Source organism: Oryzias latipes, chromosome 6, assembly GCF_053564925.1.
Source record: "Oryzias latipes strain Hd-rR chromosome 6, Olatipes_Hd-rR_3.1".
NCBI classification, from domain to species: domain Eukaryota; kingdom Metazoa; phylum Chordata; class Actinopteri; order Beloniformes; family Adrianichthyidae; genus Oryzias; species Oryzias latipes.
The window spans coordinates 14,432,098-14,458,453 of NC_136242.1; the positions used below are offsets into that span (position 1 = coordinate 14,432,098).

The 26,356-nt window shown below is 39.9% G+C and overlaps 1 protein-coding gene and 1 long non-coding RNA gene across 6 annotated transcripts in view; one reads left to right on the forward strand and one right to left on the reverse strand.

Moving 5' to 3' along the window:
- The window catches only part of kcnq1.2 (potassium voltage-gated channel, KQT-like subfamily, member 1.2), a 201,959-nt gene that overhangs the window by 12,215 nt on the left and 163,388 nt on the right, over positions 1–26,356 (reverse strand). The window lies entirely within an intron of this gene.
- On the forward strand, positions 224–1,690 carry LOC105354196 (uncharacterized). Its single transcript, XR_013656584.1, has 3 exons — positions 224–457; positions 1,085–1,214; positions 1,294–1,690. It is a non-coding gene; the product is annotated as an uncharacterized LOC105354196 (long non-coding RNA).

Below are 26,356 nucleotides of genomic sequence, written 5' to 3' on the forward strand. Positions count from 1 at the left end.
TTTTCTGAAGGGGTGGTGATGGTGGTGCACCGACGGGTGTGCGAGTGTGTGTGTCTGTGTGTTGCTGGTTAATCTCTTTACAGAGAGGGTGTGCACTCAAAGCTGCTTTTGTTTTGGAAGGCTACTTTCTCGAGGTCGTCCAATCCCTTTGCGCCCACTCCTCCCCTCATCATCTCCTGCTTTTTATCTCTGGACAGGCCGTCTGTATGAAACGCTGCAGATTATTTCTTTTATGAGCTAATCAGCCGGTTGGGTGAGGCAGAGAAAGTGTTTGTATGCGTGCATGGCTGTGTTTAGGTGTAGGGCTTTGCCAGCATGAGCGTGTGAGAAACATTGAAGAGCTTTCATGTTGTAACATAAACTGAATTGAACAGGAACGTGTCGGGACAAGAGGGAGGCTTTGATTTGCTCGAGGAACACAGATGTGATTCTGTACTCTGTAAATGTTTCAGCTGAGGTAAAAAAAAATAGTTTTTTTCCATATTCATGACTCAGATGAAAAAAAAAGACTATGCTGCAGCAAGTTATCATCAGTAAAATAATTTCAGGAGGAAATTCTGTAGATTATTTGCCATATTTTCCACTCTATGAGGCGCACTTAAAAGCCTTAATTAAAAAAAAAACAGCAACAGTGTGTCTTGTATATGGATTATTATTGGTTGTGCTTGATGTTGAAGTGATTTTGAGAGCTACACATCACCCTGTCAAAATATCAGTCTGTTTTTTACATTTCGCAAACAATGTTGGGAGTTACAGGTATTGTGAATACGCTAACATTTAGCTAACATTTAGCTAACATTTCTAACCTATAGCTTGTTACGAAAAAGTTTTATAGAGTTACTGTGAACACAGTTAATAATGTCTGACTGACTGACTGACAGACTCTTTCTCACTCTTTTGTGTCGATTTATGCACCTCAAATATGACGTAGGTTCTAAAATAGACAATTCATTGATGGTGCGCTTTATTATCCGGTGCGCCCTTAGGTGAATAAAATAGGTTGTACTTTTTGCTACAATCTTTACATTTCTTCAGTCCTGTCACAGTTCATGTTCAAAAACACTTGTCATGGTGCCTCTGGCAGCTCTTCTCCCCCTCCCCTCTCTGCTCTGATCCTGATCATCACCAGCTGTGGACCCTCAGCTTATCAACCTCCAGCCCTTCTTAAGGAGATCCAGTGCCAGCATTCATCGCCAGTTCTTTGCTCCTCTACGGTGCCTAGTCTGGTCGCTCATGTACCTTGTCCATGAAAGTTTGCCTTCCGCTAACCTTATTTTGTTGCCTCGCCTGCAGGATTTATCTTCCACGAGTGTCCACCTGGTTTCCATTGTCAGAGCTACTCCACGGCTTCACGGTGACCGTACATCTCGCCAAGTCCTCCAAGCAAGCTCTCTGCTGAAACCCTCCAGCCACGCCACAGCAGAGCATTTTGATCCACATCGTACCACCCTTCCACAGGATTCAATCTCTACAGTCATCATCGGATCCACGTCCAGGAAAATAAATCTCTTTGAACTGACCTGCTCATTCTCCTGTGATCCTTCCGGGTTCCGGCGTCTGGATCTGTCTCGGTGTTCTCAACCATGACAACACTAGCTCTTTCATTAGGTCTGACGCACTGAAATTTCTCAATAAACTGATGGAAAGGCAATAGGAGATCATTCTCATAACAACAGCAATATGAAGAATAAAAAGAAGTGTATTTTTACAAATATTCTTATATTTTTGTGTTTTATGGTTTTGGGGGGGGGACTTGAAACTCCAGGAAATCTCACTAGCTTTTGCTTATTTTTAGCACAAAGTCCAGTGTAAGCCTTTATCTTGATTTGCGGTTTTGTCCTTCAGACAAGGTCACATGACTGAAAACTATCATGGAAGTATTTTCATTAGATTTGTACAATTATTTTGTAAAGGTCAAAATGAGAAACAGTTTTGGATTTCTTGTCTCCAGGCATGAACGTGTGATGGTTTTGTTATCAGTCATTGCACAATGGTTAAAATGTAAGAATTTGCAAGACAAAAACAAACTCCACACAGAAAGGTCCCACATTGATGTTCTGTTTCAATTCCTCCAGCCAGGATTTAAACCGGGGGCCCTTTCGCTGTGAGGCAAGAGCGCTAACACTTTCTGTGTGGAGTTTGCATCTGCATCCCACCGTCCAAAAAACATGCTTCATAGGTCAATTGGCAACTCTAAATTGTCCATAGGTGAGTGTGAGATTGAATGGATGTGTGATATGTGGCCCTGGGACAGACTGGCGACCTGTCCAGGTTGTCCCCTGCCTTCGCCCATAAGTAGCCAGGATAGGCTCCGGCAGCCCCGTGACCCCGAAAGGGACAAAATGGAAGAAGATGAATGGACAAAAACAAACAAAAATAAGAAACAATAACTCTTAGCATGTTGACAAAAACAAAATCATTATATCCCATTAACATAAAATGGAAATCAAATGTAAACTGAATGTAAAGATTTAACTTGGTAGAGGCTGAAAAAGGGGCCACAATTTGAACAAACAAGAAAATACAAAAACAAATCCAATGACCCATTACAGTCCATTACACACGAGAGCCATAAAACAGAAATGCCATCCATCTATAAACACTTTTACCTCCTTCAGCCTATTTCCAGGAAGCTGTCAGCACACACCACTAGCCTGCCCTTGTTTCCAAACCTCTAGAAGCCCTTAAAATGGTTTTTAGTACGTAAAGTCAAGTAAACACACCGGCGGCGGCTGAGTGGGGAGACAGAGGGGAGGGAAAGAACGAGGGATAAGCAGTTGCCTTAAGAACCATTTGTCCTCAACGACAGCTGGACCAGTTCCCAACCGGTGCTACAGTGTGGTGACCTTCACAGAGACAAAACCCTGCCGCCATCCAATTCAGAACTTCAAGTTTTGATGAGCCTCTGTGCATCACTTCAGGTCGCTGCACACATGTAGAAACGTCTAAACAAACATCTGCGGGCTTGAACACACACACACACACAGCCAGAAGAGGCCTGTAGTCTTCAAGGAAACATTTCAACACATTCAATGAAGCAAACACTAATATTTCTCCATAGGTGCTAATGTGGGAAGATAAATCGCTGTAAGATGACTCACTCAGGACAGTTTGATTACATTCCCCTGTCTCCTAGGAGCTAATAAGTGTCTAAGAAGCGTGACACCACTCTGCATTTTATCAGCAAAGAAGCCCTGACTGCAGCAGTGATTTGTGGAGGTGCTCGTCTACTGCTGACAAGCAGCTTCCAAAAAAGCGGTTTGTGTTATTAGTCGATCTGTCGGTCTGTGCTTCTGCACGGTTATGGCTATACATCGGTTTTCAAAGGAGACTCTTTATACATCATGAGGCTTTAGCCCCCCACCCCCACCACTCTGGCTTTCTTATCGCCAGCTGCCACAACCACCTAAACATCTCCACCACCCCCTCCTCCCATGCCAGGCTGTGGTTGCAGCCAGCATGGCATTGTCAGTCACCAGGGACGAGCCATGTTTGTATGGCCGTTGCTGTAGGTCCACCACACTGTGGCTTTGTTCTCACCATCAATGGGCCAGTCAGACTGATATTATAAATGACAAGAGGGCGTGCCAGCACTTTGCTCTGGAACGAGGCAGACGCGTGAATTGATACGAACTGTGGCGTCTGTTGGTAAGTGAATTCACCCAAAAGCACATGGGGTTAATGAGAAGAGCTGGTTTATGCAGAAAATGATCAAAGTCAATCTCTATTAAGTATTGAACCCCAAGGTGTGGTATTAGAACACACACATTCTTCTGTTTGCTGTGGTTGAATCTGATCTCAAAAAATCTGTTTTTAGCCACAAAAACATGGTCCAAATGAAACTCACACATGCTAAACAATATTTGAAACAAACCTTTTTTCTTGACATGTTTATTTGAACCGCCTTTTTCAACACAACCTGCTGTGCGAGTCGAGCAAATGCGCGGCTGCTGCAGGAATCTTCAATGAGTATAACATTATTCAGTGATTTCTCCCATGAGATTTACCATGTTTTCAATACTCATTTTTGCTGAAAAATGGTCTATTTTCAAACTTTTGTCATACAGTGGGTTCCAAATTATTACGTGAATTGTAATTAAGTGTGAAAAAAAGAGATTTGTTTTGTTTTTTCAATTAAACTCATAGACGATATTGTGTTTAGGTCTCTTTGGATCACTGCCATCAATCTCAGACACCTGTGACAAATATTTTGACAGGTGAGTCCAATTAAAGGAAAAAAGAAGGATGTTTCACATTATTAAGAAGACCATCTCTCAGCTCAGAGGCGGTTTTCCCTATGGGCAAAGTGGGCGGTCGCCCAGTGCGCAATCTTGTAGGGGGCGCAAGAGCGCCCAAAAAACAGTCTCTGCTGCGTGAAATAGTTGAATGCCTTGGACAAGGAATGAAAACCTTGGATATTTTATAAAAACGTAAGCGTGATCATGGCATTATTAAGAGATTTGTGGCTGATTCAGAGCACACACAAGTTTGTGCAGATTAAGACAGAATGAGGAACATTTCTGCCAGAAAATTCAATCAGATTAAGAAAGCAGCTGCTAAAATACCATTACAAAGTAGCGAGCACATATTTGAAGCTGCTGGTGTTTCTGGAGTCCCACAAACATTAAGGTGTGGGATCCTCCAGAGGCTTGCAGTTTTAAGTAAACCTTCTTCTTGGTCACCCCTAAACAACATTTACAAGCAGAAACAGCTGCAGTGGGCACAGACATACATGAAGACTCATTTCCAAACAGTCTTGTTCACTGATGAGTGCCGTGCAACTCTGGATGGTCCAGACGGATAGAGTAGTGGGTGGTTGGTGTAAGGCCACAATGTACCAACAAGGCTGCGACTTCACCAAGAAGGTGGCGGAATCATGGGGGGAGCTGGTAGGCCTTTTTAGGATCTCTGAAGGTGTGAAAATGACCTCTGAAAAGTATTTAAGGGTCAATGGCCGACGAAGTGTGCATGATCAGAAATTAGCGCACACCATGGAAGCCTGAACCGTCCGACGCAAAGCTTCCGTGAAGTGCGTTAATTCTGACAATGCACACTTCGAAGGCCATTAACCCGCTTACACCATAGTCACATAAACATTCAGTCAGTTTTTAGTGCTTTATTCTTGTTATTTTTTTCGTTTGGATTGCTTTTTTCACAAAAAGCGGACTATTTGTCGCGTGTTGTCATATTACCGCTCCTATCACAACTGCAGGGGCAAAGAAAAGTGATATATGCTGATAGTTTAGATAGAAAGTTCACCTCTTATTGCTTGTTTTTGTGCAGATGATGAAGCAAAGTTTGTTTTCAAGAATGCAGCGCAGTGTCAAAGAACATTTAAGACATGTGATCACGGTGGTTTATCACTTTTTAATCCACACCCAGCAGCCAATCAAAGTCGAGAATTCACCCAGACCATGGTGTGAGTGGAGTTTCTGACTGACCACTTTCTTCCGTAGTAGAAACTGTGCTTTCTGTATCAAAATCATCACATGCATGACAGTGGACCATCTCATGTTGCAAGGAATACTTCTGCATCATTGGCTGCTGTGGGCGTAAAAGGAGATAAACAGATTGAGTGGCCCCCATCCTCCCCTGACCTCAACCCTGTTGAGAATCATTGGAGCATCCTCAAGCAAACTACTGTAGTTGTGTTTGTGCATCACAGTTGCTGTTGCCTCCTAAATTCCAATTACACTGTAAGATCTAAAATGTTAAAAATCCAACCCCATATTCCACACATGCAAAGATTCTCCAAATTCTGCTGTATTTTTGGATGTTCCAGTATTAGTGGCAAGCTTTGTCTCCACGGTAACAGCCTTCTCATTATTTTTGGCTGAGATATTTCTTTGACACATTTGAATGTGGTGTCAACAGGAGTTGCCTGGGTACAGTGCCAGCAGACAAAAATGATGTGTGTGTTAGCATGCATCGCAGACAGAGGATCAACCTCACCACCCTTCCTCCGCCAGTGCTCCACCCCACCCCCAGCCAGCTGTCCGTCCTACCCAGACGCTGGCCCCGTGCCTGGTGCCATGGCCCCAACCCTGTGCCAGCTGATCTACGGAGGCAGGGGCTAGCGTGACCCCGACCAAACCTCCTTTTCCCCCTTTTTTTAACCAGCATTAGATGCATAATGCGAGGCTGAAAGCCTTCTTATACTATCTTATAACAGCTGGACTCACACACAGACCAAGAACGACACACGCATCAAGGGATAAACCAGAAACGCTGTTTCCCAATATAGCATCGAACCCGGTTTCTCTTACTTTTGAGGTCATGGTGTTTTTCAAAATTCTACTTTTTACTTTGCCAGATTGTAACTTTATTTATTTATTTATTTATTTATTTATTTATTTATTTATTTATTTATTTATTTATCTTAAATGAGGTTTTGTTGTTTCCAAATGTCTGGGGAAACCTGAAGAAAATAGCAACACAGTCTGGACAAGCCTGTTTGGAACAGGAGTTGAGTGAGTTAAAGTTAGAGGTCATTGAGTCTATGGAGTTCCAGGAGTGTGCCCCTTCGCTGTAAATTCTAAAAACAAGAGCAAAAACTGACTGAACCCCAAGCGCTGCTGGAATGACAGCTGAGCTGAAGGGGTTTTTCTTTTTTGATAGAAAAGGATGCCTGGGATGATTTCAGATCCAGACTTCCACATATCTCCATCGATTCAGTTCAGCAACCTTACATTCTTTCCTGAGGACCAACACACAGCCAGCCGGGCTCAGCAGACAAAACAAAAAACACAAAGCTGATAAACGCAGAAAGTATTCTCCTTATGCAGCCTGCTATTTTGGAATGCCTAATACAGTTCTTTGCATGCTGACAACCTTTCAGTCAAGGTCGTGAAATTCAAAGAAGGCAACCAAAGTTAAGGACTTATTCCGATGAAAATTGTGTTTTTGGTGTTTTTTACATGTTCTTGTGTTATTTTTCTCATGACGGAGTGAAAATAAAAATAAAATTAAGCTTAAAAACTGCATTTCTGAGTACTTTTTTTTAGTTATCTGACTTTAAGGCTACGTTCACACTACAGGCTGAAACGACCCAATTCCGATTTTTTTTCCCCTATGCGACCTCTATCTTATCTGTTCATGACAGTCTGAGCGACACATATCCGATCTTTTCAAATGCGACCCAGGCCACTTGGGTATGTGGTCCTGAATCCGATACGTATCCGATCTTTTCAAATGCGACAGGCCACATGAATCCGACCCGTACGTCATCAATACGCTACAAATATCATAATTCTGCTTGAAGTAGGCGGAAACGAAAACATAAAGATCAACCATGGCGGCCGATGCTGCTGAGACCAGTCAGTGGAAGGGAAGCGAGGTCCCCGATTTGATTAATATTTGGGTGACAGCTCTATTCAGGCCAAACTCAAAGGCTCTTATCGCAACCGGGCAGTTTTTGAAAACATTTCCAGCTAAATGGCCGAGCGTGGTGTTGAACCTTTCCCACGATGACTTTTTTTTTTTCCCTTTCCGACCGTGGTCAGAAGCGGGCGACCGAAGGCAGATCCTCCTGCGGGGTTCACTTCCGTTCGGACCCTCAGATTCTCCAGAGCGCCTTAATAAACCGTTCTCCTTCCTCTGTAACACACAACATGAATGCGCGCCCACACTGCCCCCCCTTTTCTACCTCTCTTACACACACACACGCGTGCTCGCGGCCCCAGCACATAAACATCCCCATTCCACAACAGTGGGTCCAGACAATCCTGGGTCCAATGCCTTCTTAAAATGAGAGGATTGTTATTGTGCTGGCTCCTTTGTGAAAATAAATTTATTAATGCAAAAAGAGCTCCGCTGTTGACAACACTCTTGTTGACATCCATTGTTAACGTTTTTTTTTCTTATTTTTTTTCCATTGGTAACGTTAGCTACTTCCGCAAACAACGAGTGACGTCGTTCACCGTTGAGTACTCTTCTGCGCATGCGGGTCACTTCTGGGTCATTTCACGGTCACACAGGAGATCACTAAAGTTCTGATTTAATTAGAAATGTGAACGGCCTTGCAAAAAAAAAATCACATTTTTTCAAAAAAATCGGAATTGAGCATTAAGCCCTGCAGTGTCAACGTAGCCTAAGTTTCATTTATTGGTCGAAGTTCCATAAAGGTTTCAGCATCTCTGGTGTGTGAAGCCCCAGAAACAATTGGTGTCACACTCTACCTTTTTTTATCAAAAACCATCTCTCATGGTGACTCTTATTGAAGTACCCCACAGGGACTGGAAGGTAACAGTTCATTTGAGATACATCCAAGGAGACAGACCGCCCCAGGGTGGTTGGTTGGGGGGGCACAGCTGCCACGGTACAATCACTCTCACAGTACCTAGTGTCAGTGTCAATGACATTTGAGAAGGGCAATTGCCCCTTGTCTTGAGGGTAAAAAAGAGGCATGGGGTAGGAGAAGACACACATGGCGACGCATACACACACCCGTAAACATTGAGGCCCATTAAGTTGTAGTTGTTGCCGTGTACAGCCATTACAGCGCTCAACAGCATCAACAACACAGTCATTAATTTTGATTCATAGCTGCTGCTGCTGCTGGGATTTAAATAGATTACAGAGCATGAATAAGACAATTCAGGGTTGGCTGGAGCTGCAGACACAAGCTCTGTGTGACAGCAGGGTTTTTACAAGACAACCAGTGTGCCGACCCACATGAGCGCAGGGCGGCGTGGATTTCTGCACATGCCTGACCGCTCACGCCATCACGCACTCTCAAGTCATCACACGCGCTCGAATGGCAAGACAACAGAGCCGTACGCACCTACTCCCCCACCTGTTTTTCCACCCTACAGCACCAATGTGGACCCTCCAGTCTCCAGCTGTTCAGTTGGAAACAACAGACACACAAACAGATGTAGCCCCCTCACCCCTCCACCCCAACTTCCTTCACATATGCTGACCAGGCTCTGTATTATTTTTAGCTTGTAGTAAACAGAGAGCTAGATTTTCATCACACTGCTCCCCCTTCTCCATATTTTGCACAGTTTTCCATTTCACCAGATCCTTCCAGTTTACGTCTATTCCCCCCATCCTCAAAGGAAGAAGTCAGTTTACAGGTCAGAATGTTCATATGTGGTGGAAGTAACTATTTCCATTTCTAAATGCATCACTTTAGTTCAAACCACATGTTTATTGTCTCATCTGTTTCAGGAACTTGTTGCAAAAAAGTTCAAATTGTTCACTTCTTCCTCTGGAACAAAAGCTATGATGTGTTAAAAGACCCACTCTGCTGAAATTTGTGTGTTTTTTTTTTTTTTAACACGTTCTTGTTGCATTTTAATGATGAAGTAGGACATATATTTAGAAAATTATACTTAAAACTTGTCTTTTTGAGTATTTTTTCTATTCAAATAGCAGATGAAACAAAAATGCCATTCAAAAAAGCTTTCAGCTGTGATGATGAAGCTTGGTGGGCCACCAGCTCCCTGTTCCGCTCCATTCTGATGCATCCACTCACAGACAAATACATCCACGTACGTCTTCGTTTTCCCTGTCTGAGCTGGAATCTGGCACAAAGTGGTACAGATGGATGGCTCCAGTTTTGGCTCACCATTTTTGGTGCACCGCTAATGTTAGCTTGGGGTTGTGAGGGGCTGTAAGCAAGCGGGAGAGAGTCCCAACAAAGGGATGATAGGAAGTGTGGGCAGGCTCCCACTTGTTCTGGTCCCGCACCCAACTCACAGGGGAATTTCCAATGAACGTCTGCCGCTCTGAAGAAACTATGTCCTATAACGACATCGTTTTTTTGATTTAGCCTAAAATTGATATAATCATAATTAAAAGACCACTGGGAAAGATTTGAAAACATGACAAACGGAGTGGAATGGAAAAGCATTGTGTGAGAAAGAATAAAAAAAGGGTGAGACCAAAATCGAATTTCTGTGTGTGGTTGAGAGTTCATCAATTGGACTAGAGGGGAAAAAAGGAAAACTAAGAATTGGCTAATTTCATGTTGTGCAATTTTCTCACATGCAAAGAAAAAGCAGAGAAAATCCCACAAATTGAGCAACCGTGGAAAAATGTCCTTATTCCTTTAGAGGTCTGTGGTTTCAAAACAGGGGAATAACTCAGATCACACATTAAATTACTCGTGGTCACATTATCACGTCAGTCTGGGTGAGAAGACATTAGCTGATGTCTTCCACTTTGATCTTAGATACATTAGACTGTTTCAATACACTCCAGTGGGCCTGAGGGTAACCGTGCCTAATTTTGAAAAATCCAAAATCTGTAAAGTCCCACTCCGATGACAATGGTATTTCAAGTGTTTTTTATCATGTTTTGTAGCATTTTTCCTAATGATGGAGAAGATATACTAAAAAAATTAAGCTTATAATTGAATTTTTGAGTATTTCTTTACTGTATTTAAAAAATCATCGGAGTGGGACTTGCATCAGCCATAAACCGGAAACCAAACCGGATCAAATCAGACTTATAACACAAAGGAGATCTCCTAATCTATGACTTCCAGATTGAAGCTCTTTAGAAAAAACATTTTCCTATGAAGCCACAGTTTGGCACTCTTGTAGCTTCTTTTCTGAGAGTTTTGTTGTTGCCAGAGTTCTATGATAAATTTATCCAAATTTTGAAGTAGAAGGGAAGGGTATTCTGTGGTTGCTTAGTTTATTTCTTCTTTTATTAACTGTATGGGCAATTGCAGAGTAATGATAAATGTTCTCTTGAATGATACATGATACAGTTTAGTAACTGATCAGAGTGATAGTATGGGATATTACTTGCTTGGTCTATACCTGTAGCTGCCATTGTTGTTACAAAGTCACATGATAAGAGAGATAATTTGATGTAGTGCATCTGTTTACCTGCAGGTTTTGTCTACTGTGGTGGTTTGTGTATAAAGAGGGTGAGCAGGTCCTGGTATTTTTTATTGACTCCTTTTGTTGACTATTCATTTAACTAATTCATCTGGAATCATTTAGGAAACCTCAAAGACATCAGATTTCTACTTTTTTGTCCTCAAGAATAACAAAAAGAATTTTTGTTTACTTTTGCAAGTTATAATGGACCCGCCTTAGAGTGTTTAAGCCTTAGAGTCCCACTCTGATCATCCGTTAATCTATTGTAAAAAAACGTCTTTTAATCACGAGCATGCTGTTTATAGCCAAAATCTAAAATCCTGAGTTGTTTTCTTGGACAGTTTTTGAAGAGCTAGTTCATTAGAAATTCGCCAGAGTTGTAGGTGAAACTGTTGACGTGGAGTGAGCCTACCACCATTTCCCGTAATCCATCTGTTTGACTGCTCTCCTGCTGGTTTACAGCCCCTCACAACCCCAGCCTAGGCCGTTTTAATCCAAATTTTCCTTATATACAGTACGTCCTCCATCATGAGAAAAAAGCCACAAGAACACCAAAAACTCAGTTTTTCATTGGACTTAAAGGTCTCTTCAATACCTAACAAATATTCTTTTAGGAAGCAGAAATCCAGTGTATTTTTTATTTTGTTATCTGAATACATTATATTTTTTACATCTTAGTAGGAGTAAGAAAAGAAAAAACAATAGCAAAAGGAAGTGGATGACAAGCTTGCCCCTAAAGAAAATCAAAGTAGGAGCATTCATGTCTGCTTTACCATAAAAAAAGGCCTTGTGTGGTGTAAAGTCTAATGACAGGATGTATTAGGATGTATTATGAAAACACAGAGCCGTATGCTTTGCTAGTTCTGAACAAGAACGAGGCGTTAGGGCTTTGATCCTGAATAACCTCAGGGGTTAACATCCGGGCGGCTCTGTGGACATCCACGACCACCAGCAAGCAGTCTGTCGGTCATGGCTGTGCACACGGGTGGGTGCCTCCAACATTAAGAAAATGCATGAAGACAAATTAATGAAGGATCAAAAGGTCAAATGAGAAAGCTAAAATCTCCTAATTTTTGTCAAACATCATTGTTTTTTTATGGAAAAAATGATTTAATTTCACTGATATTTACAGGTCAAAATTTTGAGCTTATTTACTGAACAAACAAATGGAAAAATGTCTGAAAACATCCTGAGCTGCTTTTAAATTTAACATGCATTATTCATTCTGGCTAAATAGAGGTTAGGATTTGATGAAGGTTGTTTGCACAGGCATAAAGTAACAGAATTTAACATTTATAAAGTTTAAAAAATGTTTTTTTTCACAAAATTCTGTTTTCCCTGACAGCATAACACAGCATTTAGCTGAACCTTTTTAATGTCATAACGCTGGTCACATGACTTGTTCTCTTCAGTTAAAATAGTTGTGATCTTTCAGTTCTTCTCACGGCTGAAATCCAAAAAAGAAACAATCGGTTGATCTGAGAGATGGGAAGGATGTCCAGACGTCTGCCTGTCTAGAAATATTTTTAGGTCAAGACACAAACTAGCAATATCCAAACAACCCGACGCTAAAAACAGATGTTTGTTTTCTTTCGTCAAGTAAAATGAAACAATTTAAATGTTAAAAAACTCAGTAAACAGCTGAGGTGCTGGTGGGAGGCCAAGTGCAAATAAACATGTTAGGAAGGAAGGCAGAGCAGAGGCTGATTCTGAACAAATCTTTATCCAAACAAAAAGCAGACGAGGTTTGTTTGTCTTGCTGGCCTTTTGACCTGAACTCGGTGTCCAAATGCAATTTTGTTACTTAATATCTTTTGAAAAGTTAGTGACTTACTCCAGGAAGCTCAAAAGATCAGAGATGGTCTGCATTAGTGAGCATCTTTCCTATTTCCTCAGGACATTCTTTTAAAGGGCAATAATATTTGATTGGATATGCTCCCAAAGTTACACAGTTGTGTGCTAGCATTACAATAGACTTGTTAAATAAAAAAGTATTTTGGTTTTGACGTCTGCTTTGTGATTAAAATAATATTTATTTGCTCATTTCATTGTCCTCAATAATGCAATTCCTCTCCATGATTCTCTTTTTGTCCCATCAACAGTTTGTTAAAACGTAATGCTAATCCAATATGCAGCTACTGCACTCTTTTTGTATTTGAAATGCCTTTACAGAGGCTCTCAGACTAGGAGTTTTTGCTGTTTTATCTCTGTTGGCAAAGCTTTAGCCTTCTGCTCCCTGCTGGAAATGTCATCGTTGGCTGACCAAAGTTGCATGGCAATTTCTGTTAAGTGGATCTTCAATGTGGTGTTTTCGTTTGGATTTATTATTTTACTTTTTAACACTTATAAATTGCATATCCTGTTTTTTTTAAAGACAAGTGCACTTTTATCTGACAGCTTTTTGATTTTAATGACCTGTTTTATTAAACGAATGATGCACTTTTAATGTAATTAATATTTTATCTATTGTTTTTAGTTTATGTTTGACTGTTGCACGGACTGCTGCACTTTTTTGATTTTCATTGATCTAATGACAATATCTGTCATCTAAAATACAACAGAAGAATGAGCGACAGCGTTTAGACAGCCGTTTGGTTAGAAGGTTGCATAAAAACATGAGCGTATAAATGTGAGAAAGTTTGCTAAAGAACTGAGCAAGCAGGAGACAAATATGCTGATAAAGATAAGATATTATGATGATTATTATGATAATATTTTATGTTGGACATATTCTTTAAAAAGAACTAACTAAAAAAATTTATCGAAGTATAAAATAATAATTATTATTTGACTTATAAAATCAAGAAAAAACGAAGAGGCAAATAAACGAGAGGCAAAAAAAAACAACAACAGATAGCTATTTGAGATGCCGTTAATTTTTCTTTCATATAAAAATATGAAACATAAAAAAAGAGGGACAGTACTAATGTATTCAGTATTCTGAGAGTCAGTTATCTGTCAGAAGAAAGGTCCGATTAAAGGCTAAATGTTAAAAGTTCTTGAGCACACAAAGTTCAAACGTAAATCTTTGCTACTTATGATACAACTAAAACGTTTCAATAGCTGTAATTATTAATGTCACCCATCATTTTTAATGGGAATAATATACAGTAGAATAACAACCATTAAAATAAAATAAATTGTAAAGTGTGTGACTATGCAGATTTCCTTGCATATATCGGCTCTTCTTTCCGAATAAACTAACTTTTATTTCAACATCTAAATCTTGCTGATAATTGTCCCGTTAAATACAATATTATAAAAATAAAAACAAAGGAGAGTAGAACGTTAGTGGAGTGTTAAAATAAAACAAATACTAGAATTTAGTTTTTTTAAATCTACACTGCGAAATTGGAATCTTAAGAAATAAAAAAAACAAAACAAAACCTTGTTTCAAGACAAAAATGTCATATTTTCTTTTTTGCATGAAAAATACTCTTTTTAAGAAGGTTTTTCAGTAGAAATATAGTATGAGTTTCAGAAAGTATATGCCTTAGTGACTAGAATTTTTTCAAATAGGAATTCTTAGTAAGACCATTTTTCTTAACACATTTTTTTCTGATTTAAAGAAAACTTTTTCAAATTTTAAAAATTCTTTAATTTATTCCTTGGATTTTTGCTGTGTATCCAACACTGTAGGTGACATCAATGTACACATATCTGGATATATTATATGAGCTTTTTGGTTTAGTTCATTGGTTTTGTGTATGACTGCATAATGATGTGTCTGTTAATGTTTTATAAATGTTGTTGCTTTTCAGCTCTTTCTTGTTTTTAGACAACTGATGAAATTTCACAAATTTACAATTTAGATCAATTTCCACGCAGGCTATTGAATTTTATTCATAAAAAGTGTTTCATTTTAACTATTTTCAACAAACATACTTGAGTTTTTATATTGTTTTGATGCTGCCATAACACGTAAAATAATACTGTTATGTTTGTACAATATTAATACAGTTTTCTATCTTATAACCTGATAAATAGTGTATGCACTGTCTTAGTTAAATAAATAAAAAACTACACTCATGCAATACATGTAAAAAAGCTTTCTTGTCCACTGGTAAAGCGTTTGTCTTTAAATGGTCAAATTATCCTGATTCTATTTCTTGTGTCAAACCTTTGACTTCCAGGAACAGAACCGGCATGTTCTGGAACCTGAACTCCCCATCCAGCAGCACACAAAGTCAGCCCCACCTTAGCTGGGCTAAGATCTGCATAAACATTTTAAGTTTGCTGATTCGTTAAATTGCCACCATGTCATAGAACCCCCCCCCCCCCCCCCTTCCCTTCTGAAAAGCCTCTGGTTCAATAATAGGCTAGCCCTGCCACGTCATGCAGCAGGAGGGTTTAGGAAGGTGGAGGCTCAGGAGGTTTGTGGCACGTGCCTGCTGCTCCCCTGGCCCACTACCCAAGATGGAGTTACAAGATTCAAGGAAAGGGACCCCCACTCGCTGCCCCATGTGGACCAATTCGCCCAGCAGGTTACCACTGGCCCCTTCAAATTGAGAGCATGATTTAAATTCCTGCTCATTTTTTAAATCTTTACAACATTTTCTTTTGAAAAAAAGTATAAAAAAAGAGCTCTGCACTGCTAAACATGTAGTCTTCCTCTGGGAGGCAAGTGGTCAAAATAAACACATTATCGCCAGTAAGTTTCCTGCAGAAAAAGAAAATTACCATCTGAGTCCGACTTCGTGAACTTGAAGCGGTTCTTCTTTCCCTCATGTAGAAACTTTCATGTAGTATGTTTTTCTTCTTACACACAATCTCCTGCAAGCGACTCTCACAAAGTCCAAGAAAAGTAGGTCAAGTTGTGTCGAACAGGGCTGTGCGGCTGGGGCTCTTTCACTGGGACCACACAAGAGCACTCCAACTGTTTTCCCCGTTTGGTGGGATTCGTGCTTTACCACTGTGCTCGGTTAGTCAACAACACAAAGAGTGACTCCAAACATCTATTAATACGGACAACTAACAGCTCAAACCAACGCATGCAAAAGAATCACCCAAATGACCAAAGAAATCCAAACTATTTCCCCAGCAACACAGTGCACTTAAAAAAGATTTGCAAAAAGAAGCGTGATCCTTCTAGGCGTGTTTTTGATGCACGCATCGTTTTTTGTGTACAGTAATGAAAACTACTTTATGCACAAAAAAAAACCTGATCATTTGGAAGCTCAGAAAATATGAGGAGAAACGGATCCTGTGTGAAGGAATGTCTTTAGTCGTCCATGAAGAGGTTAGGTGGGAATGTTCTATTTCAGTGTCGGCCCTTTTCTGGGAATAGAAACAACACTAGTCATAACAACGGCGTACTCACAAGATGACTGATAAGATGCCAATTAGATGAGTTCAGTTCAGTGAGTGTGTGTGTGTGTTTACTGGACAAAGATGAAAAAAGGAGAGGGGTAAATAGACAGTAGAAGCCACTGAGAGCTTCCTTTACTGAACAATGACATGCAGGTGTAGAAGGTGGTGGAGGTTCACCACAGACAGGATGCGTGATGTACACACAGAACGTCAGAAGGCCATCTGGTTTTTTTTTAAATAAAAGTCATTTGGAGTGTAAAAGCCTTAATGTTTCTTAAAAACAACACACAAAGTTAGAAGAACAGAAGGCCCTTCAAATCCAAATTGTGACATATATAACATATTTGTCGGGCACTCGGGGTAGAATAATATTGTGCTTAATGTTCCAGCTTAGCTTTCTTTACTCATTTAGATTAGATGTATTAAACATGTGCAAATTGGATGAGAAAAATACAGACTTAGTCATCGTGGAAGGTTAAGATTTGACATCCCCTCATACAGGGCTGCATAATGTCAATATATAGTCAGTATTTTTGCGTCAAAACCAAAAAAACTCTAAATGAGCAGTGAGCACATTTTTAGATCATATAAACTTTAATGTTTTATAGGTTTACTGTGTCTCTTTTGTTAGTTTAGTCAGGAGCATGTTCATCATTTAACGTTTGACTGTGTAGATTTCTGCTCATGCGTCAGATTTACTTTAGTTTTAGTAAAATAGTTTTTTTAATGCATTGAATGATGTCAACCTTTACTTTTATTGTATGGCTGCTCCTTTAAGCGTCGCCAGGGCGAATTATCCTTCTGCACAGATGCTTCTGTCCAATTTGTGCACACTACATGGATGAAGATTGGCCACACGTGAATATACTTGGAAAAAGTGAGAAAAGTTGAGGAAAAAACCACGGAAGAAGTATGAAAAAAAAACAAGCAAAAAACACTAAAATCAACGTCAAAGCCACACAATACGCAAATCGTACATGAACCGTGCGTGATTATTGTGCTGTTTTATATGCAATTCATCAGTGATTCATGTGTCAGTTATGTAATTTTAACGTGATATGTGAGCCGTATACACGATGTAAAAGTTGTGCATCGTGGTACATGCGTGAAAAGTCCGTTACGAGGAACGGACGTAGAAAGCTACAAATTTATGTAAGCATCTCGCAAAAATCATGCAAAACTGCATAAGACTTATATAATAATTTTAACTAGTTTAAAACCAAATTCACGTAAAGACCTGTCTGTCAAAACCCTCGATGGACAAATGACAAACGCAAGAAAAACTTGTGAATTAAATATATCAAGCATGTCTCACGGAAGGCCGAAATTTCATATGTGGAAAATGCGCCAAATGTATGTAGTGGTTGTGTGACACGGCCTTTATCACCCTGCATCCTCCTCACCCCTATGCACCAGCCTCGAGTTCTCCTTTACACATCCATAAGCTTTGCTTTTACTTTTTGGATTCCCCTTACTTCCAAAAATCAAAAAGCTGGTTTTTCGTTGGTTAAAGTATTTTATTTTGCCTTTCAAATATTTAACAAGACATCAAATGGGACAAAAAATATTATCACAGTTACAGTTTCTACTATTTTAATTGTTAGAAATAAAGTAATAAATATAACCAACATTTTTTTTATTTCTCCAATTTAAAAATGTTTTTGGTAATTTAGTTAAAATCCAGTAGAGTTTATGACAAATGGAGATGAGGAATAAGCACCAAATAAAACAAGGGAACTTTCATACAAGCTTGCATCCATCATCAGGAACCAAATGTGTAACTCTAAAGGAAAAACCGAGACAACCAGCTGTTTCTAGTTTCCAATTTAAAAAAAATATGACATTAAAAAATGGAAAACCATAGGACAGTCATCTGTCATATTTACTGTTTTATTATCAAACAAGTTAAAAAAAGTACACTTTTTAAGTCTGCAGATGCTGATGTTTAATGAAATGCTACTTAAATATTCAAATATTTATATTATTTATATTTATTCGTATAAATAAGAAATCGCATTAAAACAATGTTTACTTTAAAGTTTTTACCTCTTTCCTTTCTCTTTAATTCACAGTTACGTAAATATGGTGGCCCTGAAGTGCAAATCACACCAACAAATCACTCATTGCAAAAGGATAAAATGCTTCATTTTATTTATATTTCATCTTCCTGGAGTTATGTTTTATTTCAGGAATTTTGTTTGGATTTCTAAAAAGTAATGTTTTGTTTTTATTTGTTTTTTGCTTTTTTATTTGCCGTTGTGATATTTTATGTGTCTTTGTGTTGATTGGACTGATCTGCCCTTCAGGGCCACCATACCTATCTGCTCTACTCAAATTAAAATTACTTCCTGATAAATTCTTTAGAAAGAGAAATAAATGAATAGACATAAATATTTTTTAAGTCAGTTTAACTTTTTTTTTAATTGTAAAGACACTTTCAGGGAACCACTCAGTCTATGAGCTGTCGTTGCATAAATTCAAGTGATGAAGACGTCGCCAGCGACCATGACAGACGCACAGAAGCATTGTCCTGCTGCCCCCTCCGAACGCTCGTGGTGAACCGGTGAGCAGAGCGGCTCGTTTATGGTGTGGGGCCTTCCTCCGCTGTGTTTTCATGCTTTCAGTTCTTATTAAAGCCACAAAAGAGAACCGCAAAGGCCCCTCTGAGCCCGACCCTTGAAATTGTTGCTACTCTAAACTATAATAATGTGCGCCTCAGCACTGCAAACATACTCAAAGCGGGACTCATTGGGTGCCGTGTAATAAGTCCTGGCGTGCTAACCTTGTAATTGGCCATAATTAAAAGGAGGAAGAAGGAGACGAGGACCGTCCTCTCAGCTTCAGCTGCCAGGCAGCAGGAAGCAGAAAAGACACGCTGTTTCTTCCTTTGGTGCCACGCTGTCTTTCTCTTTGAGCCTCTTTGCTCCCTTTTTTTTGTTGCTGCTCTGAATTTCAGCAAATCTTTTGGGACTTTACCTGCAGCAGAAAACAGAGGGGGTGTGCTCGAGTGTGTTAGGTCCGGCTCTTTTTTTTTTTTTTATTCCTGCCATCTTTTGATTTTGATTTGGTTTGAAATGGTTTATTTCAAGCAATCAAAGCAAGAATAATGCATAAAACAATAAAATCAGCAGTTATGCATCCATACAAAGATGTATATAACAGGATAATTATACATTAAATCAAAGATTGCTTGAAAGAGAGTGGAAGGAAGCAAATTTATATAATCCCAATCCTGTTCTACCGTAACCATTTTCATTACATGGTTTATCATTATCCGGTTCATAACTTTATCAAACAGAATTAAGAATCTTTAAGTATCAAATCACATGACAATGAGGAATTACTTAATTATTATGTAAAAACAGGCATAACTATTTTAGAAAGATCAGTTTTCTTCAAGGTTACGTTTTGTTTGCTTGTGTCTGTACGTGCACAAACCTTTTTTTTTATTACCATCTCTCTCTGTTTTAAGTCTTTAATTATTCTGTCTACAGATGCTCCCTGTGTTTGCTGCTCCCTGACAGGCATCTCACCTGTGAACATGGTGGGCATCCAGCCACAGTGATGCCTTCTGACAGTCAGTGAGCTTCAGATGAACTCAAAACAGCGGCCAGGACTTTTGCTGATTGCTGCTTCAAAAGAAGCAATCCAATCCGAATGTGCAGTGAGGGCTCTCACTGTCTGTCTTTAACTGCAAACCTTTCCATCTTTGTAGCTACGTATAAAGCAGCCATGTGACACACGCTCAACAACACACTACAACTGCTTTCAGCATATGATGTTCACACTGAAGTGTCGCTACCCAATTCTAGCGCCGGTCCGCCACCTACAGTTGGAAGAAGCTTGGTATGAAGTGGTGAAAATCTTGCATTTCTTGCCCCAGGTTTTTTCTTTCACAGCTCTATTCCGATATATAAAAAGCTTGGCGTCTTATGATTCCATCCTAACATAAATCGCAATTAATGTTTTCTCCTTCATGATAGATTTTCAAAGAGTTGGCGCTTCAGTGAATTTAAAAGGAAAGCCATTCAAACGTCACTAAACCCGTGTCCCTGACTGGTCAAAGTTCAACCTGGTACGACTTCCAACGCATGTTCACTAGATGTGCGTTTTGTACGTAGTAAAGTGTGAAAGTCAGAGCTTTGAACGTAGAAGCCCAAAACGCACGTTTACATACATTTTTGGTTGAAAGCGGGCGCTTGTATGCACGCTGCTGTGGGCGGCGTGAACGTAGCTTCAGTTATCATTTGAATTATTGAAGCTCTAAGCCAGTTAAGATCTGACAAATGACAAAAGCGTGGCTCAGGCTGCATGAACCTGCAGGTTTGGGGGGCACCAGGTTCTGTTTCAATGGACAGTATTCGTTTGAAAAGTGGGAATGCTTACCTAAATTCTGATGTGGTCTAAAAAAGTGAACCCTAGTCTGTTTGAGAAGGAAGAAAGTTTGATAGATTTATTATTTTTATTTTGTGTGTGTGCGCACAATGAAACTAAACAAAAGAAAGTAACCAATGTTTGTGCAACACGATAAGAGTAGGGGAGGAAATGAAAACCTACAGCATAAATCTGAATAAACACAAATATGGAAAAGTTGTAAAATATCAGGTGGATAAAGTGTAGTAGGGAGGTACTGGTGTTTCTTAATGCATGATACTTTTTTAGAGAAGAACCATTGACTGTACATGAGAACTGGACTGGGTGAGTGTGACATCTAACAGAAAGTAGTGAGCAGTGATTGGTCTGAGTCATTGTTTCTATGACAACAACTCTCGCCAGTCGGGAGTGAGCTTTTTGGAAGTCCACTACCTTACCACTTGCAGGCAAGCTCGGTAGAATCTGTCACTTAAATGTTTGGAATGTTTGACCTGAGACCACCTTGTTTTAATGAGGCACCCGATTGGTCAGTTTATAAGTTGAATAACTTGAACTGCAGAAAAAAATTAAATTAGCAAGAACATGTAAAAAAAAATGTTGAATAGAACGACTAAGTAATAGCTGTTAATTTTGTCTATACAAATCTATGGGATTTTGTTTTTTTTTGGAGCCAGTGGGTACTTCCTGTTTAGAACGCGACGGGGGATGAGTCACTCAGTCCAGTTCTCATATACAGTCAATACAGACTAAAATGAAGGCAACAAACTTATTAGCCATCGCCAACTATTTAAACCAAATCCAGGACTATCCCTTGTGAAGGTAAACTTAGAAACCCTTTTTTAAAAGCTTTTTTACAGCCTGATATTAATTCAGTCAGAACTAAACTAACAGGTTGGTGGAAAGCTGCCTCCTCACGTCTTATCAAAGTGTGACATTACCACAGAAAAAAAACACACCTTCAAACCATTTCTAATTCCAGAATATTCTGTCATTCACCAAAGGTTTGAATGTCATTTATGAAGCCCTCTACTGCACATGCTCCAGGCATGGCGTCTGTATCCGCGCCTCAGCTAGCATCTGCCGAAGCGCACTGCTGACAGACGGGTGAGCGCTGACGGGGCAGCGCTGGGCTTTTGTCACCTGAGCGTCACTCGCTGTAACCCAAGACAAGACAGCTGCTTGACTTACCATCAAGCTGAAAGGAGACTCCACCGTGGCGAGGATGGGGAGAAGGAGGGGTGCAGGAGGACAACAAGGTCATTTGTGTACCAAGTTTGAATCTACAACGCTTAGTGTGATGAAAGTTTTGGCGCAAACACATAAAAATGTCTATACAAGGCAGTCACCAAAATAAATGCATTAAATCTGGTTGTACTAACTCATCTCAAAGCAAGGTTAGGTATAATAAACTGTAACATGGCTAACATGTAGCGTGTTACAAACATGTTCTAGAGTTACTGTGAACGCAGTTAATCAAGTCTGACTTATCTTTGACGCTTTTGTCTCGCCTCGTTCGCCTTGTAGTTCGGTGCGCCTCTTAAAGTGGAAAATAAGGTAAATGAATAGGATTGAAAATATCTTAAACGAGACCTTAAATAACCTCTCATTTCCTCGATCTCTCTAAACTTCCTTTTTTCTAAAATTCAGTCCTTTCTTCCCATTGGTCTCCTCTGTTGTCAGAAAATTAAAAAAAACGAGCAGGGGTCAGACCAGGCCCAGTGGCGGCCATATTTTCTCCACACTCGCCTGTGGTCTTCACAGCCAAATACACACATGGACAGACAGTGGGAGGATTCAGCCATGACCTTTCACCCGAGCCAGGGCTCCCTCAGGGTTAACAGAGGCTGTGTTACCATCCCTGCAGAGGCCAGCACCTGGATTGCCGGACCTCCACCCGCAGTGTGTATGTGTGTATTTGCAGAGTTGGGGTTGGAGGAGGGGGTCTCTAGGGGAATGAATTAGCCACTTAGTTGAGTCACCCGCCCCCTCACTTAGAGAGACCGCTTCGTCAGGACCCAAAGGTCAACTCTCACCCTTTCTCGCATTACGTTCTTCTTCTTTTTTTGTTTTCCCCATTTCTCATTACCTCCCCCACCTCTCTCATCAGAGGTGAACAGAGAGCTGTGTTAGAGCCATAGGAAAGCTGAGGTGGGCGCGTCCAAAAAGATATATGCTTGTGAGGATTGGAGTATAAGTCACTTTTGTCAGAACACAAAGTGGCCCCCAGTCTCCTCTGCTACACTACAGCCAAATAACAGGAAAAACAGTGAACACACATATAGAATTCATATATTCTCCTATTCTTGTATGTTTTCTTTCCACTTATTAATTTAAATAATTGTTAAATTATCCTCAATCAACTCTGGAATCTGTTTCCAACTTTTAAAAAAGTTAATAAAATTAGTTTCCAGGAGACATTTCCTCCTTATGTCGGTGGGTGTACACACTCACATGTTGAGCCAAAAGCTGTCAACTGTAATTGCATGTTTGAAAGAAAGCTATAATTAGGTATTTAGCCTATTATGAAGGTGTGGAGTGGAGCAAGTCTGCAGCACTTAATCAAAAAGTCAAAAAGGTTTTACATTTAAGAAGAAAAACCATTTCCTGATCTGCTTAAGCTCACGGTAAGCCTCAAGCATGGAGGCACAACATGATGTTATGATAACTAGTTTGGTCCTCCATCAGCAGCCGCTCTTTCTCCTCAGAAGAACATTCTTCCCCTCACACGACTCCCGCTTCAGACGCTTGTTAAATGCTAAAGTGATAAAGTTGGTCAAATGAGACGGTGTGTTGGGTGTTGGATAAAATCCTGGGGCTTATCTATGATTGCTGTAAATGTCTAAGAAAAAAGTGCGCTTTGTGGAAAAAATAAAAGTAGAAAAAAAAAGCACCCAAACAAAAAGCAGTGTGAGCAAAAATCAGGAAAAAGGTTTACATTTGTATATTTTTATGACAAACCAGTGATCTGATCACTGCTACCAATGCGCTGGGATGTAAAACTGCCAGCAGCTTAGCATGCCCCCATATCAACAGAACAGCACGGACTGATTCACACCTTTTTATGCCAAAACCGCGGAGGCACAAGAACGGGCAACGTCAACAAACAGAAACTAGAGGCGTTCCCCTTCACTGAGAGACCTGAGGGAAAGAGAAGAGGAGATGAGGAGTTTAAAAAGACGAGTGGGGGGGGTTGACACCTCACAGGGAGAATCTGATGGTGCTTTAATGCAAAGAGGACACACACACACACACACACACACACATATATATATATATATATATATATATATATATATATATATATATATATATATATATATATATATATATATATATATATATATATATATATATATATATATAAGATGGAATTTATAGCCATTATGTTGTTCACCTCATACAGAAGCAGCTATTTGCAGACAAAAACTTGGTTTTTTAGTTGGTGGTGGAATCAAACACTGAAACTAGACATTCAAAAACACATGAACAAGACTGAAACAAAACCGAGAAAACATGCAAAGGTTTAAATCATCTGGGGTACAAAATGTCTCATTCGGAAAAAAATGTGACAAATCAAATTGAAGTGTTGGGGAGCTGGAGGAAAACAAAATCCTGCAAAAATCCTTGTTAGAAACATTTTAAAATCTGTTATTGATCCTTAAACTCTGTTTTTCTTTCATATACAAGACATTTAATAAAAACATAAAAATAGGGAAAAGTGTTTTATTTAAGAAAGGCACTAAATGTTCACTGTTCTGTGCTGGTTTACTGCTTGTGAACGTTGAAGTGTACACTAAACTGTCTTGTGTCGCGACAAATGTGAAGTAGGTCAATGCAATGTTACAAAAATTTTTAGACAATATATTAATTCCTCTCTTTGTTTTTAATGAACAATAACAATTTGAAGTGGCCTAAACTATGCATTAAGAGGCCCTGACTTCTCAACTCCATGACACTCCATAAAACCAAAAGACAATTTATTTAGGCCAAATGTCTGTTCCAGCATGCATGTTAACAGGGCCACCAAAGGACCTAAACTGTAGATTTGAAGACTTTGTGTCTTCATGGCATTCAGTTTCTAAACCCCTCTGTCACCCTACAGCAGTGGACCTGTGGAACTGGATCTCTCAGCTCAGTACATCTGATAGCCGCTGTGACTGCGTGCTGCTCCGTCCACCTGTCAGTGCTGTGTGACTGTTATGCAGCCAGTCAGGCAACCACAGCCTGGCCACTGCCCCTGCCTTATCTGGATAATGAGCTGCATTTAGGTCCATTATGAGCTGACCCCAAGGACTTTCATTGCTGCTGAGTGGAGGCTTTGCGCCAGTGATGGATGGGCCAGCAGGGAATGTGATACACGACTCGATTGTGCTGTAAGAGCAAAAACGACAGAAATGAAAACAAGAGGGTGATTGGATGATGCCGCAGGACAGATATTGTGAAAGGGAGAATGGTTGACTGACCTGCTGTCTTTGCTAAAACTAAACATTGACACTCTCAAAAATGGATCAAACTCTCATGTTTTCTGGGATTTTTGTGTCTCCACTACACTAAATGTGGTGCAGTATTGGTAACCCTTGTGCTATCCTAGGCACTTTAACATTGGGAGTGGGGTCATCTAGACCAGTGTTTTTCAACCAGTGTGCCGCGGCACACTAGTGTGCCGTGGGAGATGGTCAAGTGTGCCGTGAGAAATTGCCCTCATCAACTGATTTAACAACATTTCCCATCTCCAGGATTTCAGCTCTGTGTTCATCCAAACAGGCCCTGATAAAACACTGAGGAGTTAGGAATATAAAAGATCGTAAAATACATTTTCTTTGCGTTTATTTTATTTTATTAAAGACATTTTGATAAGAATGACGTTACCACGCTTTAGCTGCAGCTCCGGCTGTATTTTGGAAAAGTCCCGTCGCTTTAACTGTCTCCACCAATCATTCTTGGGGGGCTTAATCACATGTCATCAGTCTGACCAATCAGAAGTGGTTAAAGTCTTCACTTCCTTGTCCCGATTTAGCTCGTAAAGTCGCTCAGTTCTAACAAAAATACCAGCTAAAGCTCGTCTTTTGCGCTGTAGCTTCCCACAGAATCCGGTATCAGACCGTGGAACAAGTGAACAAAACAATAAAGCTCCGAAAAGCGATCTCCGCCGGCCGTTTTATGCACTACATCTCCCATGATGCATTGGGTTGTGAGAGTGACAGCGCACAGGGAGATCTGTTGTTAAACGTCTTGAAACCAACGAACACACATCAAACTGTTTTTAAATCTTCTAACTTAACTTTTATTGCATCTTTTAGAAAAAAACGGCTGCAGTTTCCAGCTTTTTCTGCAACAATTATCTCAAAAATGCATGTGAGACTGTGGAGGGAGGGGCTGCAGATCAATACAGACTGAGTTTCTCCTTTTTTTTAAATTTTTGGATGCTGGTGTGCCGCGGGATTTTTTTTAAGGTTAAAGTGTGCCGTGGCTCAGAAAAGGTTGAAAAACACTGATCTAGACCCACTAGACAGTGCACTGAACCTTTTTTCTTCAATGATTTGTGATCTTCACTGGTTTCTATGGATTACATGAAATCCTCTTCACCTTTATCCACCTTTCGTAGGGATAACACATCAATGTAAGGGTAGGGTCATAGGATAGCACAAGGGTTAATCAAAACACACCTGCAAATGTGATCCCTGCTTGTGCTTACCCTATAGAGGGAGATTCTATTGGGTAAGATCACTGTCAAAATGAAACATGTGCCCATAGACTAGTTGTGCACACTTTGGAAAAAAAAGTGGTTTTAGGTTTGACATGTTTGTTTTGAATATGATTTAACAGATTTGATTTAT